General features: G+C 42.2%; 1 pseudogene; it reads left to right on the top strand.

Annotated features, from left to right (window-relative positions):
• The first annotated feature begins 952 nt into the window (after positions 1 to 952).
• Positions 953 to 2,983, top strand: LOC113780579 (annotated as a pseudogene).
• The last annotated feature ends 11,094 nt before the right edge of the window (positions 2,984 to 14,077 follow it).

Below are 14,077 nucleotides of genomic sequence, written 5' to 3'. Positions count from 1 at the left end.
CCGAACTCCATTCAAGAAGGGAGATGCCAAGGGAAGAAGTGGTAAGATTGTATACGGATGCAGCCATATCAGCCAAAAGGATTAGGACTGGACAAGGGATAATAGCAAGGAACTGAAAAGGAATGCTACTGAGAGCTAAAGGAATTGTCACCCAGGGAAAGGGAACAGCAAGTAAAGAAGAAGCACTTGCCATAAGGAATATATTACTAACGGCTAAACAAGCTAGATGGACAAAAATTATAGTCCATACAGACTGCAAATCAGTAGTTGAGCAAATTAACAGATGCAGTGAGAATGATTCTAACATTGCAACTATTTTAGAAGATGTACAGGATATTAGATCAGGTTTCGACAGATTCTCTTTTGTGCTTATTCCTAGAACAGAAAATGAAATTAGCCATGTACTAGCACAGTTTGCAGTAAAGCTAGTACATGACATTGAATGGGAACATGATTTCCCAATATGGTTGGTTGATTTAGTAAAGAAGGACAGCAGGGTAGTATCCCTTTTTTTGTAACTAATCCTTGTAATATCAATTGTTAATATCAATAAATTGTTATCGTTTGTTGGAAAAAAAATGTATGCCAAAATTGTATCATACCAGTTGATTTGATACAATTATTATGTTAGGTTGGTAAATAGGAACAAGTACACTAACGAGAAAAAATTCAATCATTGTTCTTAGAGTTACCTATAAAATGGAAGCATCGTATCCGAGAAAGAAACTACGGATATCCAGCTAGCTGTACATCCCAAAAATGAAAGGTGCGTTGGTATTATATCTCACTCTTATCTGCCTAGTTGCATCTGCTACACAATGTTATGGTGAACATGGCTATTATGGATATTATCTGCCTTGTAAATTCCCTTAAGGCTCGTAGCTTAAAAAGATCGGTCAATCATGAGAATGAGGAGTTGGGGAACGAGTATCCGTCGGTTGACATTGGCGCCCAAGATGGTCTAAAGGCAGCTGACAAGATCACAGCGTTGCCAGGCGAACCAAATGGCATGAATTTTGATCAATATTCAGGGTATGTAACTGTTGATCCTAAGGCTGGTCGAGCTCTCTTCTACTATTTTGCTGAGTCTTAAAATCTATCTACCAAGCCTCTAGTGCTCTGGCTAAATGGAGGTACAAATTCACTGCCATTATTCTTTGTAGGTTCTGGTTTTGAAGGTAGAAATTTCATGAACTTCTTAAATGGTGAGCTTTGACTACAGGTCCTGGTTGCTCTTCACTCGGGCCAGGAGCTATGAACGAACTCGGACCATTTCGAGTTGGTAAAGGTGGAAAAATGCTGTGGAAAAACCCATATGCCTGGAACAGTGGTAGGAATTGATAATTTGTGAAACAGCTGTGAATTTATCTTATAAGACTTAGGATAAGCACCACCAATGAATTTTGTGTTCTACAAACAGTGGCAAATATAATTTTCCTGGAATCTCCTGCTGGTGTTGGATTTTCTTACTCAAACACATCGTCGGATTACATCACCGGAGAGACAAAAACTGCTGCAGACGCTTACACATTTCTATTCAATTGGTTAGAAAGATTCCCAAATTACAAAACCAAGGACTTCTTGATGACTGGAGAAAGTTATGCCGGCCATTACGTGCCTCAACTTGCTCAATTGATCCTCCATAACAACAAGATAACTAACCAGACTGTTATTAATTTGAAAGGACTGGCTGTAGGTTTTCTATTTCTTGAATCATCAATTGTTTTTATTTAATTTAACTAGATTACCTTACACATTAAATGATGATTATACTTTGTCCATGGAATTCAGATTGGAAATGGAGACTATGATATTGAAACATAAAACAGGGCGACTTATGATTATTACTGGACACATGCCCTAATATCCGATGAAATCCATCGGGGTATAGTTTCCAATTGCAATTTTTCCTCAGCAGATCCTCCTACAGAGGCTTGTCAAGCATACCAAAGCCAAACATCTTCAGCAAAAGGCCATATTAACAGTAACAATATTTATGCTCCCTTGTGTTCTTCTTCTTCGAATACTCCTCCTTCGGTACAAAAAACTTGATTGGATACACTACCACTTTTCTTCCTTTTTGATTTTCTAGTCTAAATGAAAACGAAATTAAACTAACATACTTTCTAGTATATCTTTGATTGAAATAGATAGATGAGTATGATCCATGCTCGGATAATTATGTTTACACTTGCCTAAATACTCCTGCCGTGCAAAAATCCCTTCATGCTAATACCACCGAAATCCCTGGACCTTGGAAAAACTACAAATACGTATGATTTGATGTTTTGTTATTCTATTTCCAGTAGTATACAGGAAATCCACAATGGATACTTACTTTTACACTTTCCTTTTCATTTTATTAAACTAAGTTTTAAAAAGAAAAAAAAACTTAATTCAACACACAGTGGCTACATAGGCCATAATTGGGATGACGAGACAGACACAGTGTTACCTGTAATCAAGGAGCTCACTTCAAGTGGCATTAGCGTTTGGCCATACAGGTAAGGAAGTGAAAATTTTGAGTTGTAAAATCATCAATGCCTGAGGACCTTCCTATCCAGTTAGCGTTTGATTAAAATTTGAACATTTTGAATCGCAGTGGGGACATAGATAGTGTTTGTTCTATGACAACAACTAGATATGCCTTGAACAAACTCAGGCTCTCCGCGAAAACTCCTTGGCGTGCTTGGTACACTCAAGGCGAGGTGAACAAGAATTAGCTGCAAATTATATGTTTTTTTTTTGCTTTTCATTTCTTTGGTTAAAGGAATCCTTGTGTTCAATTGTTGTACAAGGAAAACTAAGTTTTTTAATCCTATGTTGTGTACTTGTTCAGGTTGGTGGTTATGTAATGGAATATGAAAACTTGACCTTTGTTACAGTAAGGGGAGCTAGACATCTTGTTCCTAGTTATCAGCCTGCCCGGGCATTAACATTGTTCTCATCCTTCTTGGTTGGAAAGCTTTCACCTTCCAACTAGAGCTGATTAAACCAAAGTGTATGATCAATCATGAAATGGAATATGACTTGAGATATACCTATGAATTATTCACCTTGTATTGATCAGTTGTGTATATGATCTAGTCTATTTTCTCAAATCAAAATTATTGATCCTTAAAACTTACTCTATTTCTGCAAGCACTAAAGTTAATCATCATGAATTTGCTTCTTGCCAAAAAGTTCCCTTATCATGTGAACTGTCATGCTTATCCTTGAAAGGTAATCTCAACTGTTCTTAACCCAAGAATGTGACTTGATCAAGAGTTTAATAGCAAAATCTTGGCCACTCGGATGTAAATCCCAAAGGGGATTTATATTTTATACTTCATCTATCATCGCCATTAGAGGTGTCAGAATGGATGACTTGGATGGGTTTGAACGGGTTAAAATAGATAATGGATATAAGTAAGTCAACTCATTTAGACCCATTTAATTAGATGTGTATAAAAGGTTGATGTAATTTCTACCATTAGGACAAGACGAGGGTTTCTTTCTGGAGAACTACGGCAACTAGGTTTTCTGTTTGGAACTATGGCTCCATGGCGGCCGTGACTGCCCCCCACCGCATAGGGGGGTCACAAAGGCTCTCCTCCGTCCTTCACGAAAAAGTGCCTCTCGACATTGTTTGCGCAACTCCCTTCACTGAAGGCGCGACAGGTTCAGGCCACGATGGCTACTCATCGGAGGGAACCTGCAGTCATGTTTGATGCGGCAGATATCTCCACCATTGCGTCTGCGTTCCGTTTCTCCTTGGTCGACAAATTCTCTAGAGGTCAGCCGCTACTTTCAGATTTGCGTAAGTTCTTCTTTTCCCTTAACTTGAAGGATTCTATGTCAGTAGGGCTGTTGGATTTCAGGCATGTCCTGATTCAATTTAAAAACGAGGCAGATTTTCTTCGAGTATAGGTTAGGAATATATGATTTGTGCACGGTTGCTCGATGAGAGTTTTTAAGTGGTCCTCCAAATTCCATGTGGATCGTGAATCCTCCCTGGTTCCGGTGTGGTTTAGTTTACCTAAGTTACCTATCCATCTGTTCGACAAACAATGCCTATTCAATATTGTTTCCTGTCTTGGCACCCCTTTATTTGTAGATTCTGTTACGTCTTCGTTTTCTCAAACGAATGTTGCTCGTGTCTGTATCGAGGTCGACCTGTTAAAACCGCTACCTACGAGGGTTTGGGTCGACATGGGGGATGGGGACGACTTTTAGCAGCCTCTGAACCCAGAAAATTTGCCCAAGTATTGTAGTTTTTGCTATCGTCAGGGCCATGGTAAGGAGAACTGCCATGTGAAGCACCCTGAACTTCGGCCACCGTTGGTGGAGAAGAACCAGAACCCTAGTTCGGGTGGGGGTCGAGCGGAAAAGGGGTTGCAGGAGGTGAGAGCGTCTCTTCCGGGCTGCTCGGAGAAGGGGTTGCAGGTGTTGCAACCTCCCTCTCCAGTGGCTCCTGCTGTGGATATTACTGCTATAGACGGTTCTGGTTTGATCGCGATGGAGGAGCCACGGGAGCAGTTGGTTTCGACTCCAGGCGGCGATGAAACTGACCTGGAGCCCGTGGATCACGTGAATCAGGTGCCTATGAACCCAGCGTCGCCTCAGGATGAGCTGACTATGTGCCTACCTGGACTGGTGGAGGAGGCTATAAGGGTGGCGGCGGATCGACTAATACATGTTATCGCTGACCAGGTTGCTGCCGAGTCAGATGATGGTGAATCAGATGCTGGCGACAAGAATGCGGCCTCTGTCCTAGCTGTTGAGGTCGTTCCAGCAGCGGAGGCTGAGGAGGTAGTGGCGGATGACCTGGGGGAACAAGTTCAGGAGTAGGTGAGCACACAACAGCAATCCATGGTTGCTACTTTGAACCTATCTCCACGTAAGGTTGACGCTTTTTGTGCTTCGCCACTGGAGGATAGGCGAAAGATTTTGGATGGTCTGATCGTTCGTCATCGCTCAAAGAGAAATGGTGGTTCACCTTCGCGAACTCCTACTACGCAGCGCCATGATTAAGTCACTCTTCTGGAATGTTCGAGGGGTGGACAACGCTCTTACGATAGCTCGTCTAGGTAAGTTGAAACGTATGCACCACATCTCGTTGATAGCTCTCTGTGAGCCGTTGATAGGTTGTGAGCATTTGGATGTTGTACCCCGAAAACTGAGTTTCCTATTTGGTGTTTCGAATGATGAAAGTAGAATATGGCTATTCTTTGATACTGAGTACGAATGTGACATTACTGTGGCCTCTCCTCAGTTTTTGGCAGTAAAGATTACCCATAGCTACTTCCGATGTCCCTTTCTAGCGCCTTTTATCCATGCATCGTGTGCCCTTGAGGAACGGGGGCTGTTCTGGTAGCAGTTACTTCGGGCTAGTCAGATGGGAGTCCCGACAATCTTTTTGGGGGATGTCAACGTCATTGCTAGCGTAGAAGAGAAAAAAGGAGGGCAACCGTTTTGGTTTGGTGAGGCGGAGTCTTTCTTAAATTTCACTGAGGGTGCGGCCGTAACGGATTTGGGTTTCTCTGGCACCAAATTTACTTGGTGCAATAATCGCCGGGAGAGGACCCGGATATGGAAGCGTCTGGATTGAGCTCTGGTGAATCAGATGTGGTTTGATTTGGCGGTTAACACTTCAGTGACGCACTTGCCTAGGGTGGTTTCGGATCATTCTCCATTGCTGGTAACTTGCTCCCTTGCTGTAGGCAGTGGCCCTCGCAGCTTCCGATTTCTGGAGGTATGGAGGTCCCATGGGGAGTTTATTAATGTAGTCCGCAGGGCTTGGGAGGTGGAGTGTGAGGGTCGCCCAGTGGCTCCTGCTATGGATATTACTGCTATAGACGATTCTGGTTTGATCGCGATGGAGTAGTCACGGGAGCAGTTGGTTTCGACTCCAGGCGGCGATGAAACTGACCTGGAGCCCGTGGATCACGTGAATCAGGTGCCTATGAACCCAGCGTCGCCTCAGGATGAGCTGACTATGTGCCTACCTGGACTGGTGGAGGAGGCTATAAGGGTGGCGGCGGATCGACTAATACATGTTATCGCTGACCTGGTTGCTGCCGAGTCAGATGATGGCGAATCAGATGCTGGCGACAAGAATGCGACCTCTGTCCTAGTTACTGAGGTCGTTCCAGCAGTAGAGGCTGAGGAGGTAGTGCCGGATGACCTGGGGGAACAAGTTCAGGAGGAGGTGAGCACATAACAGCAATTCATGGTTGCTACTTTGAACCTATCTCCACGCAAGGCTGACGCGTTTTGTGCTCCGCCACTGGAGGATAGGCGGAAGCTTTTGGATGGTCTGATCACTCATCATCGCTCAAAGAGAAATGGTGGTTTACCTTCGCGAACTCCTACTACGCAGCGCCATGATTAAATCACTCTTCTGGAATGCTCGAGGGGTGGACAACGCTCTTACGATAGCTCGTCTAGGTAAGTTGAAACGTATGCACCACATCTCGTTGATAGCTCTCTGTGAGCCGTTGGTTGGTCGTGAGCATTTGGATGTTGTACCCCGAAAACTGGGTTTCCTATTTGGTGTTTCGAATGATGAAAGCAGAATATGGCTATTTTTTGATGCTGAGTACGAATGTGACATTACTGTGGCCTCTCCTCAGTTTTTGGCAGTAAAGATTACCTATAGCTACTTCTGATGTCCCTTTCTAGCGACTTTTATCCATGCATCGTGTGCCCTTGAGGAAAGGGGGTTGTTCTGGCAGCAGTTACTTCGGGTGAGTCAGATGGGAGTCCCGACAATCTTTTTGGGGGATTCAACGTCATTGCTAGTGTAGAAGAGAAAAAAGGAGGGCAGCCGTTTTGGTTTGGTGAGACGGAGTCGTTCTTAAATTTCACTGAGGGTGCGGCCTTAACGGATTTGGGTTTCTCTGGCATCAAGTTTACTTGGTGCAATAATTGCCGGGGGAGGACCCGGATATGGAAGCGTCTGGATTGAGCTCTGGTGAATCAGATGTGGTTTGATTTGGCGGTTAACACTTCAGTGACGCACTTGCCTAGGGTGGTTTCAGATCATTCTCCATTGCTGGTAACTTGCTCCCTTGCTGTAGGTAGTGGCCCTCGCAGCTTCCGATTTCTGGAGGTATGAAGGTCCCATGGGGAGTTTATTAACGTAGTCCGCAGGGCTTGGGAGGTGGAGTGTGAGGGTTGCCCGGTGAGGGTTTTATTATCGAAGTTGAAGACGGTAAAGGTTGCATTGCGGGTGTGGAATAAGGAGGTATTTGAAAATATTACCGATCGCGTCCAGGAAGGGAAAGAGCGGGTCCTTGCATTGGAAGGGTCTTTGGAGACGAACCCATCGGAGGAAGGTGAACGTCTGCTTACCTAGGCGCAGTGTGACCTCAAGGAGGCTCTGTTGCGGGAAGCTAGATATTGGCGCCAGAAAGCTTGTGTTCGGTGGCTCAAAGAAGGGGATGCTAACACTAGGTTTTTTCATGCACAGGTTAACCAACGACGCGTGCGTAGTTATATACACCGTATAAAGGATATGAATGGCAGGTGGGTGGAAGAGCAGTCCCAAATAGAATCCATGGTGATTGAGTACTTCTCTGAAGTGTTGGTGCAACCAACACATGTTCCAGTGGATCACTCCCTCCTAGACATTATCCCTCTGTGGTATCGAAACATGACAATAAGGCTCTTCAACAGTTGCCTACTGAAGACGAGATTCAAAGAATGATATTCCAGATGAATGGGGACAGTTGTTCGGGGCTTGATGGGTTTACCGGATCTTTCTTTACTACGTGTTGGGACGTTGTGAAGAGGGATGTGTGTAGAGCGGTCAGGGATTTTTTTGTGGGGGCGAAGTTACCTTGGGGGTTCACAGCTACGTGTTGGCTTTGATTCTGAAAGTACCAAGTGCGTCTTCTTTTTCGGAGTTTAGGCCTATTAGTTTGTGTAATTTTGTGAATAAAATTTTCTCTAAATTGCTGGCATTGCGTCTGGAGGCTATTCTGCCTAAGATAATCTCGCCCCAACAGAGTGGGTTTGTCAAGGGCAGGCAGATATATGATAATATCCTACTGGCTCTAGAAATGTGTTCAGGGTTGGGAAGGAAGGTTAGGGGTACTAATGTCACTTTGAAATTGGATATGGCCAAAGCTTATGACCGGGTCTCCTGGTGTTTTGTAATACATGTTATGCGCAGATTTGGGTTTGGGTAACAATGAATAGACATGATCTGGCGGTTGATATCTTCTTGCCATTTCTCCGTGTTGGTGAATAGGAAACCCTGTCATTTTTTTCGCTCATCTCGGGGATTACGGCAAGGGGACCCCCTATCTCCGGCCTTGTTCATCGTTGCGGTTGGGGTATTCTCGAGGGGTTTGAACGCCCTGGTGGGGAATCGGCAGTTTTCGTCGTATCTGGTTGCTCTAGGTTGCCCCCCGTTGACACACCTAGTTTATGCTGATAAGATCATTATATTTTGCAATGGGACTACACGCTCACTGACATGTGTGATGGACGTACTAGATAAATACCAAAGGACCTCTGGGCAACTGGTGAACGCGTCTAAGAGTTGCTTCCTGGTGGGCAACAAAGTGTCTCTTGCACGTCGCAGGGTGATCTCGTGAGTTACGGGTTTCTCTGCCAAGGATCTGCTAGTCACCTACTTGGGTTGCCCGCTGTATGTTGGGAGACTGGTGAAAGGGTTGTTCACTGGCTTACTGGATAAAGTCTCACAGCGGTTAATAGCTTGGCGAGGTCGGTGGTTATCCATGAGTGCTCGAGCTCTACTCATTAAGCATGTTTTGACCTCTATCCCGATTCATCTCTTGGCAGTACTGGTGCCTCCGAGGGGGATAGTTGCTGAGTTGAAGAGGATGTTTGGCAGGTTTTTTGGGGGGAGTCAGAATTCGGGCTTAAAAGGCATTGGACGGCATGGTCGCAGTTGTGCCGCCCTGTGGAGGAAGGAGGGGTAGGCTTCCGGTCTTTAGAAACGATTATTGTTGCTTTTTCTTATAAGTTTTGGTGGTTATTTAGGGGTGGCCAGTCACTATGGGCTCAGTTTATGTGGGGCAAGTTTGTTGGAGGTTTACATCCTAATCTGGTGGCTATTTCGCCTAAGTTCTCTGTTAGTTGTGCTCAGATGTTTGGGGTTCGGTGTTCCATGGAGATATGGTTGCAATGGGATTTGCCTGGAGGGGAGTCTTCTTTCTGGTGGGACAATTGGAGTGGGCTTGGTCCGCTGGCATGGAGGTTCCCAGAGTTAGCGTCTGATGGAAAGATTAATTGATTTTGGAGGGAGAATTAATGGGATCTTTTGGCCCTGGCATCCCTTCCTTCGGAGATTACAGCGATGGCGGCTGAAACCTTCTTTTGTTTTGGTACAGGTCCGGACAGGCCTATTTGGAAGTTAGAACCCTCGGGAGGTTTCTCTATAAAGTTGGCCTATCAGTTTGTTCGGGCAGCTGGAGCCCGGGTTTGGTCCTTTGCGTGTATCTGACACTCTGCAATTCCTCCAAAGTTATCTTTCTTCATGTGGCGATTGCTACAGGGACGGCTGCCTGTGGATGCAGTGTTGGCAAAGTTTCAGGTTCATGGCCCTTCTAAGTGCCATTACTGCTCACGGCCTCAGTCAGAAATGTTGCAACATGTTTTCGCTACTAGTGACTTGGCAGACAAACTTTGGGGTTTTTTTGAACAATAGCTTAGCATCTCTTCATTCTCAGTATATAATGTTAGGTTCCAGTGTTTTAGATGGTGGTTCACCCCGGTCAGAGGAAGGGCACTGCGTTGGCTATACCAAACGCTGCCCTTACTTATTCTATGGTTTCTATGGCGGGCAAGGAACACGGCCCGTTTTGACGGTCGGAGTATCTCGGTTGGACAGGTTCGGGGATGGGTAATTCAAGAGGTGCGGTTGCTAGTCCAAGTGCATTTCCTGGCCATGTCGCAATGGTCGCTTTCATGGACGGAGCTCCTTGACTCTATGTCTGCGGTGCGGAGGCCACTAACCTCGACCTTGGTGCGTTGGGTGTGTCCGGAGGATGGGTTTTGTAAGTTAAATACGGATGGCTGTGCCACATCTCGTGGGGGGAGCGGTGGCGGGGTGATTAAGGACTCATGCGGTAGGTTTATCCTGATGTTTGCTGATTTTTTGGTCTTGTGAATGCCTTGCAAGCAGAGGCGCGTGCTCTTTTACTGAGTCTTCAGCTAGGGCGGCAAATGGGGATCTCCCAGTTAGTTGTTGAGTCTGACTGCCTGGTCTTAGTCAGTTGTTTAAAGGGGTCCTGGGGTGTCCCTACTGTCATTCGACCTATCGTTCGGGCTATTCGGGGGATTGCCCTTGAGGGTCATCGGTTGTCTCACTATTATAGGGAGGGGAATTCTGTGGCAGATTCACTGGCATCTTATGCCAAGGCGCGGGGCTTCTTTGAAGTTTTCTCTACGGTAGCTCAACTATCGGGCCGTACTAGAGGGTTATTGGCTCTAGATATGCAAAATTTTTGTAACTTTCGTTTTTCGTTCCAGAGGTAAGGGGGCGGCCTTTCTCCGATTTTTGTACTTAGTTTCTATCTCAGTCTTAATAAAGTATCCTTTTAATTTAAAAAAAATTAGATGTGTATAAATGGGTAAGTTAAAAAAAGAGTTGGGTAATCCAATTACCCATTTATTCTAACCTTTTACAAACTCATCTAAATTTATTTTGTAAGCCAAATTTTCAATTTATACCACCCTTTGCAGTTTGCACCCAGCATTAATTTTAAATATTTACTTATAATGCTGAATAGGTCTAATTACAAATTTTTTTTCGTCCGTCGGCTATGTCGCAAAATTACATACTATTTAATAATTGAACAATAAGAACATAAAAATTTGGACTAAATAATATAAAAGTTAACATAAAAATTTAATCCAAAAACTGTGAACCCCTAGCATTTTTTTCTGTGCATAAATTTAAATTTTCATTTTGGAAAGATAGGAAAGAATGCTAAAACTTGTCATAAATTGGTAATATTGAAAAATGAGTAAATTAACAAACTACGAGAAAATAAAATTATAAGATAAAATCAACAAATAATAATAATAAATAAAACAAAAGTAGTTAACATCGTGACAAAATAAAGAATCTGAGAAAAAAAATTAAGCAGGATATCATGACAAAATGACTATAGTCCATGCTCTTTTCACGGGAACCTTCACGCTTCAAAATCACAACTAAGCTGTCATCTGTCTAATGCATGAGCAGATTAAAATGGAAAACTATAGGCCAAAAGACTCTCCTTTTGTCAGATGGTTAATCCTACTGTTTCTTAAGGAGTAAACTTTGATCACCAATTGCTAGTATCAATTTTGTCAAGAACTGTTTACGTAATGAACTCATGTCTGCTGGTTTAACTACACATCATTGTATCTGTTTGTTTGCCCTTGAAAACGAGAAAAACATCCTATGCCTCTGACCACATGTTTCCTGAGATTTGCCTACGTCTTTCTCTCTCTTCTTTTTAAAAAAAAAAGTCTTTTTTGGGTATGTATTTTCTAGATAAAAATAATTTGAGATACTTTCATCCAATCCAGCCAGAAAATAAATAAATAGAAAAAGTGCTTAACTATCACTCTGCACAACAACGGTTTTCACATATTTCTGCTTAGAGAATCTGCATGTGAATCACGACTATTTATGTAAATTTGAGGCTTTAAGGATTAATTATTACACTTGATGAAAAATTTATATTCATGTTAAATTGTGTATTGGAAGTTGACAAGGTAGAAAAAATGATTCAACTTTTAATATAGCCAAAGGTTTGGCTAAATTCAAATTAAACATATCTGAGCCATTAATTGCACTATGTAATTTTATCTTGCCCATGTTCATTGATGCAGAAATCAGATGAAACTTGCTCCGATATCAATTATAATACCCATGACAGTGGGCTGTTCCACAAATTTATTATTTTTTTTATGTATGGGATTTGCTCTGAAACCAACTTTGTACCCAAGATAATTGGCTGATCCACCTTTTTTTTTTTGGTTTTGTAGCATAAACCATAGACCCAAAACATTTCAACTTTGAACCAAGTTTCTTTTTTTTTCAAGTGTAAATGGGAGATTTCGAGCTTAGGACCTTTCATTTCTTATTTCATATCATCCAATCCATCCCTTCCCCTAACCAAATCAATAAACCTTAGTGGCTACACAAATTAGAGGGATCAAACAATTACATATTTGATTTCTAACTTAGCAGTAGATTATAAAGAATAATAAACTAGTAGACCTGCTAGTGATTAAATATAGGTTGAACAATCATAATGAAACAATCATAAAGATATGTACAAAAGAACATTCGATACTCAAAATATAGGTTGTAGAATGAAAACAAATTTGATCTCACAATTAATTTTATTGAACCAAAACCTTGATTATCCTTCAACTAGATAAGAAAAGCCTAGCTGCCCTCCCTAAAGAAAAATGAAGTCAAAGTAGAAAATAGACATCGAGAAGAGAGAGAGAAAATTGAGCTATAGAGAGATCAATTATTCCTGTTGATCATCTTACTCTGCCCGAATGATAAGATCCTAACAGCTTCTTGATCTGTTGGTAATGGGTTCAACCCTTACCTCCCACCAAACTTGCCACTTAAATGTGGCTGCTACCTTCGGGTGGTTTCTTTCGACAAAAAGATACTTCTTGTGAGAATCCGAATTTTTTTTTACTTTTATTTTACTGGCTTATTTAATTATTTATTCACCCCTTTACCCCAACTAATTTATTTCATCCGTTTCAAGTCCATTTGTATGCAAAAATGTCTATTTTATAATTTTAAAACGTTTCGTTAGCAAATTTAATTTTTCTACGGCTGGTTTAGCGAGAAATAGCAAATACACATTTTTTGAGGTAAATTCGATCCGAGAGTACATTAGTCTTGGAGCACCAAGGATGATTAATAGTAGACTAAGAAAAGTTAATTGAGAAATTAGATATGAGTGAGTTTAAATCAAACTATTACCGCGTGCGCGTCGATAGTTTCCCAAAAGTCGCGCCGGTACAACTAATTGGAGATTTGAAAAATTAATATTAGACTAGTAAGAGTGGGTAATTATCATATTAAAGGAAGTACCTTGGAGAATTAGTGCACAAGTGTATCAAACCCGAGAGAAAGTGGTAGTACAAAACCCCATTTGGGCACTATTAAGAGTTAACTTTTTGCCCAACCCTTATGGCTACTATTTCACTCTTTCTCTCCAAGTTTCCATCACACAAAAACCCTCATCTCTCTCTCCTCACTCCCTCATTTTCGGCCAGACCAAAGAGACAAGAAAAGGAAGAAGAAAACCTCCATTGTTTAGCTTCAAATCACTCACCAAATCTCCACCAAATCACTCACAACTTGGAGTACCACTCTAGCTTGAAGGGAAGAGAGGGCCGGCTTGTTATGGGCTGTTCTAAGGAGTTTCTCACACCAAAAATCTGGGGTTTCATCCTGAGTTTTGAAGGTATAAACATCTCCACCAAAGCTTTTACTTTCTTGTTTCATTTCTTGGTTTTGAAGCTTGTAGCTTCCTTCTTGTTGTTGTTGCTTGGGTTTGGTTGATTAAAGTGGGCTCTATGAACTCCCACCTTGGTTAAATGAGGGCTGCCATGATGTTTATGTGTGTGTTAGGGTGTTTGTGATGAGTTTTACTAGAAGAAACTAGAAGAGGAAAAAGAAAGAGAGAAAACCGTGAGAGGAAGCAAGCTGGCCGAATCTGTCTTGCTATTATTTTGTTCATATTTCAAATTTTTGATGCTTAAATGAATGTGAAACTGATGTATATATGTGATATATTGTATGTGCAAAATGCCTTCTGAAAATCATGTCATTTGGTTGATCAAAACTAGAATTTTCGAAACTGCAAGAAATCTGGAAATGGTCATCCGAAGGCCTGAACAGTGTATCTTTGATTGAACATAACTCTTTGTACAAAAGTCAAAATCGAGTGCCGTTTGTGGCATTTGAAACTAGACATTCTTAGCTTTAAAACAGTATAAAAATCACTGTCTAGTTTGTCTTGTGTGAACTGCAGTGAACTGATAAATTCGGCTATTATGTTCAGCCTGTTCATTCGAATGGAAATGAGAAGCT

This window comes from Coffea eugenioides, chromosome 1, assembly GCF_003713205.1.
Source record: "Coffea eugenioides isolate CCC68of chromosome 1, Ceug_1.0, whole genome shotgun sequence".
Taxonomy (NCBI): Eukaryota; Viridiplantae; Streptophyta; class Magnoliopsida; order Gentianales; family Rubiaceae; genus Coffea; species Coffea eugenioides.
The sequence above is the reverse complement of the archived record's forward strand: the minus strand, read 5'-3'. Positions and strand labels throughout refer to the sequence as shown.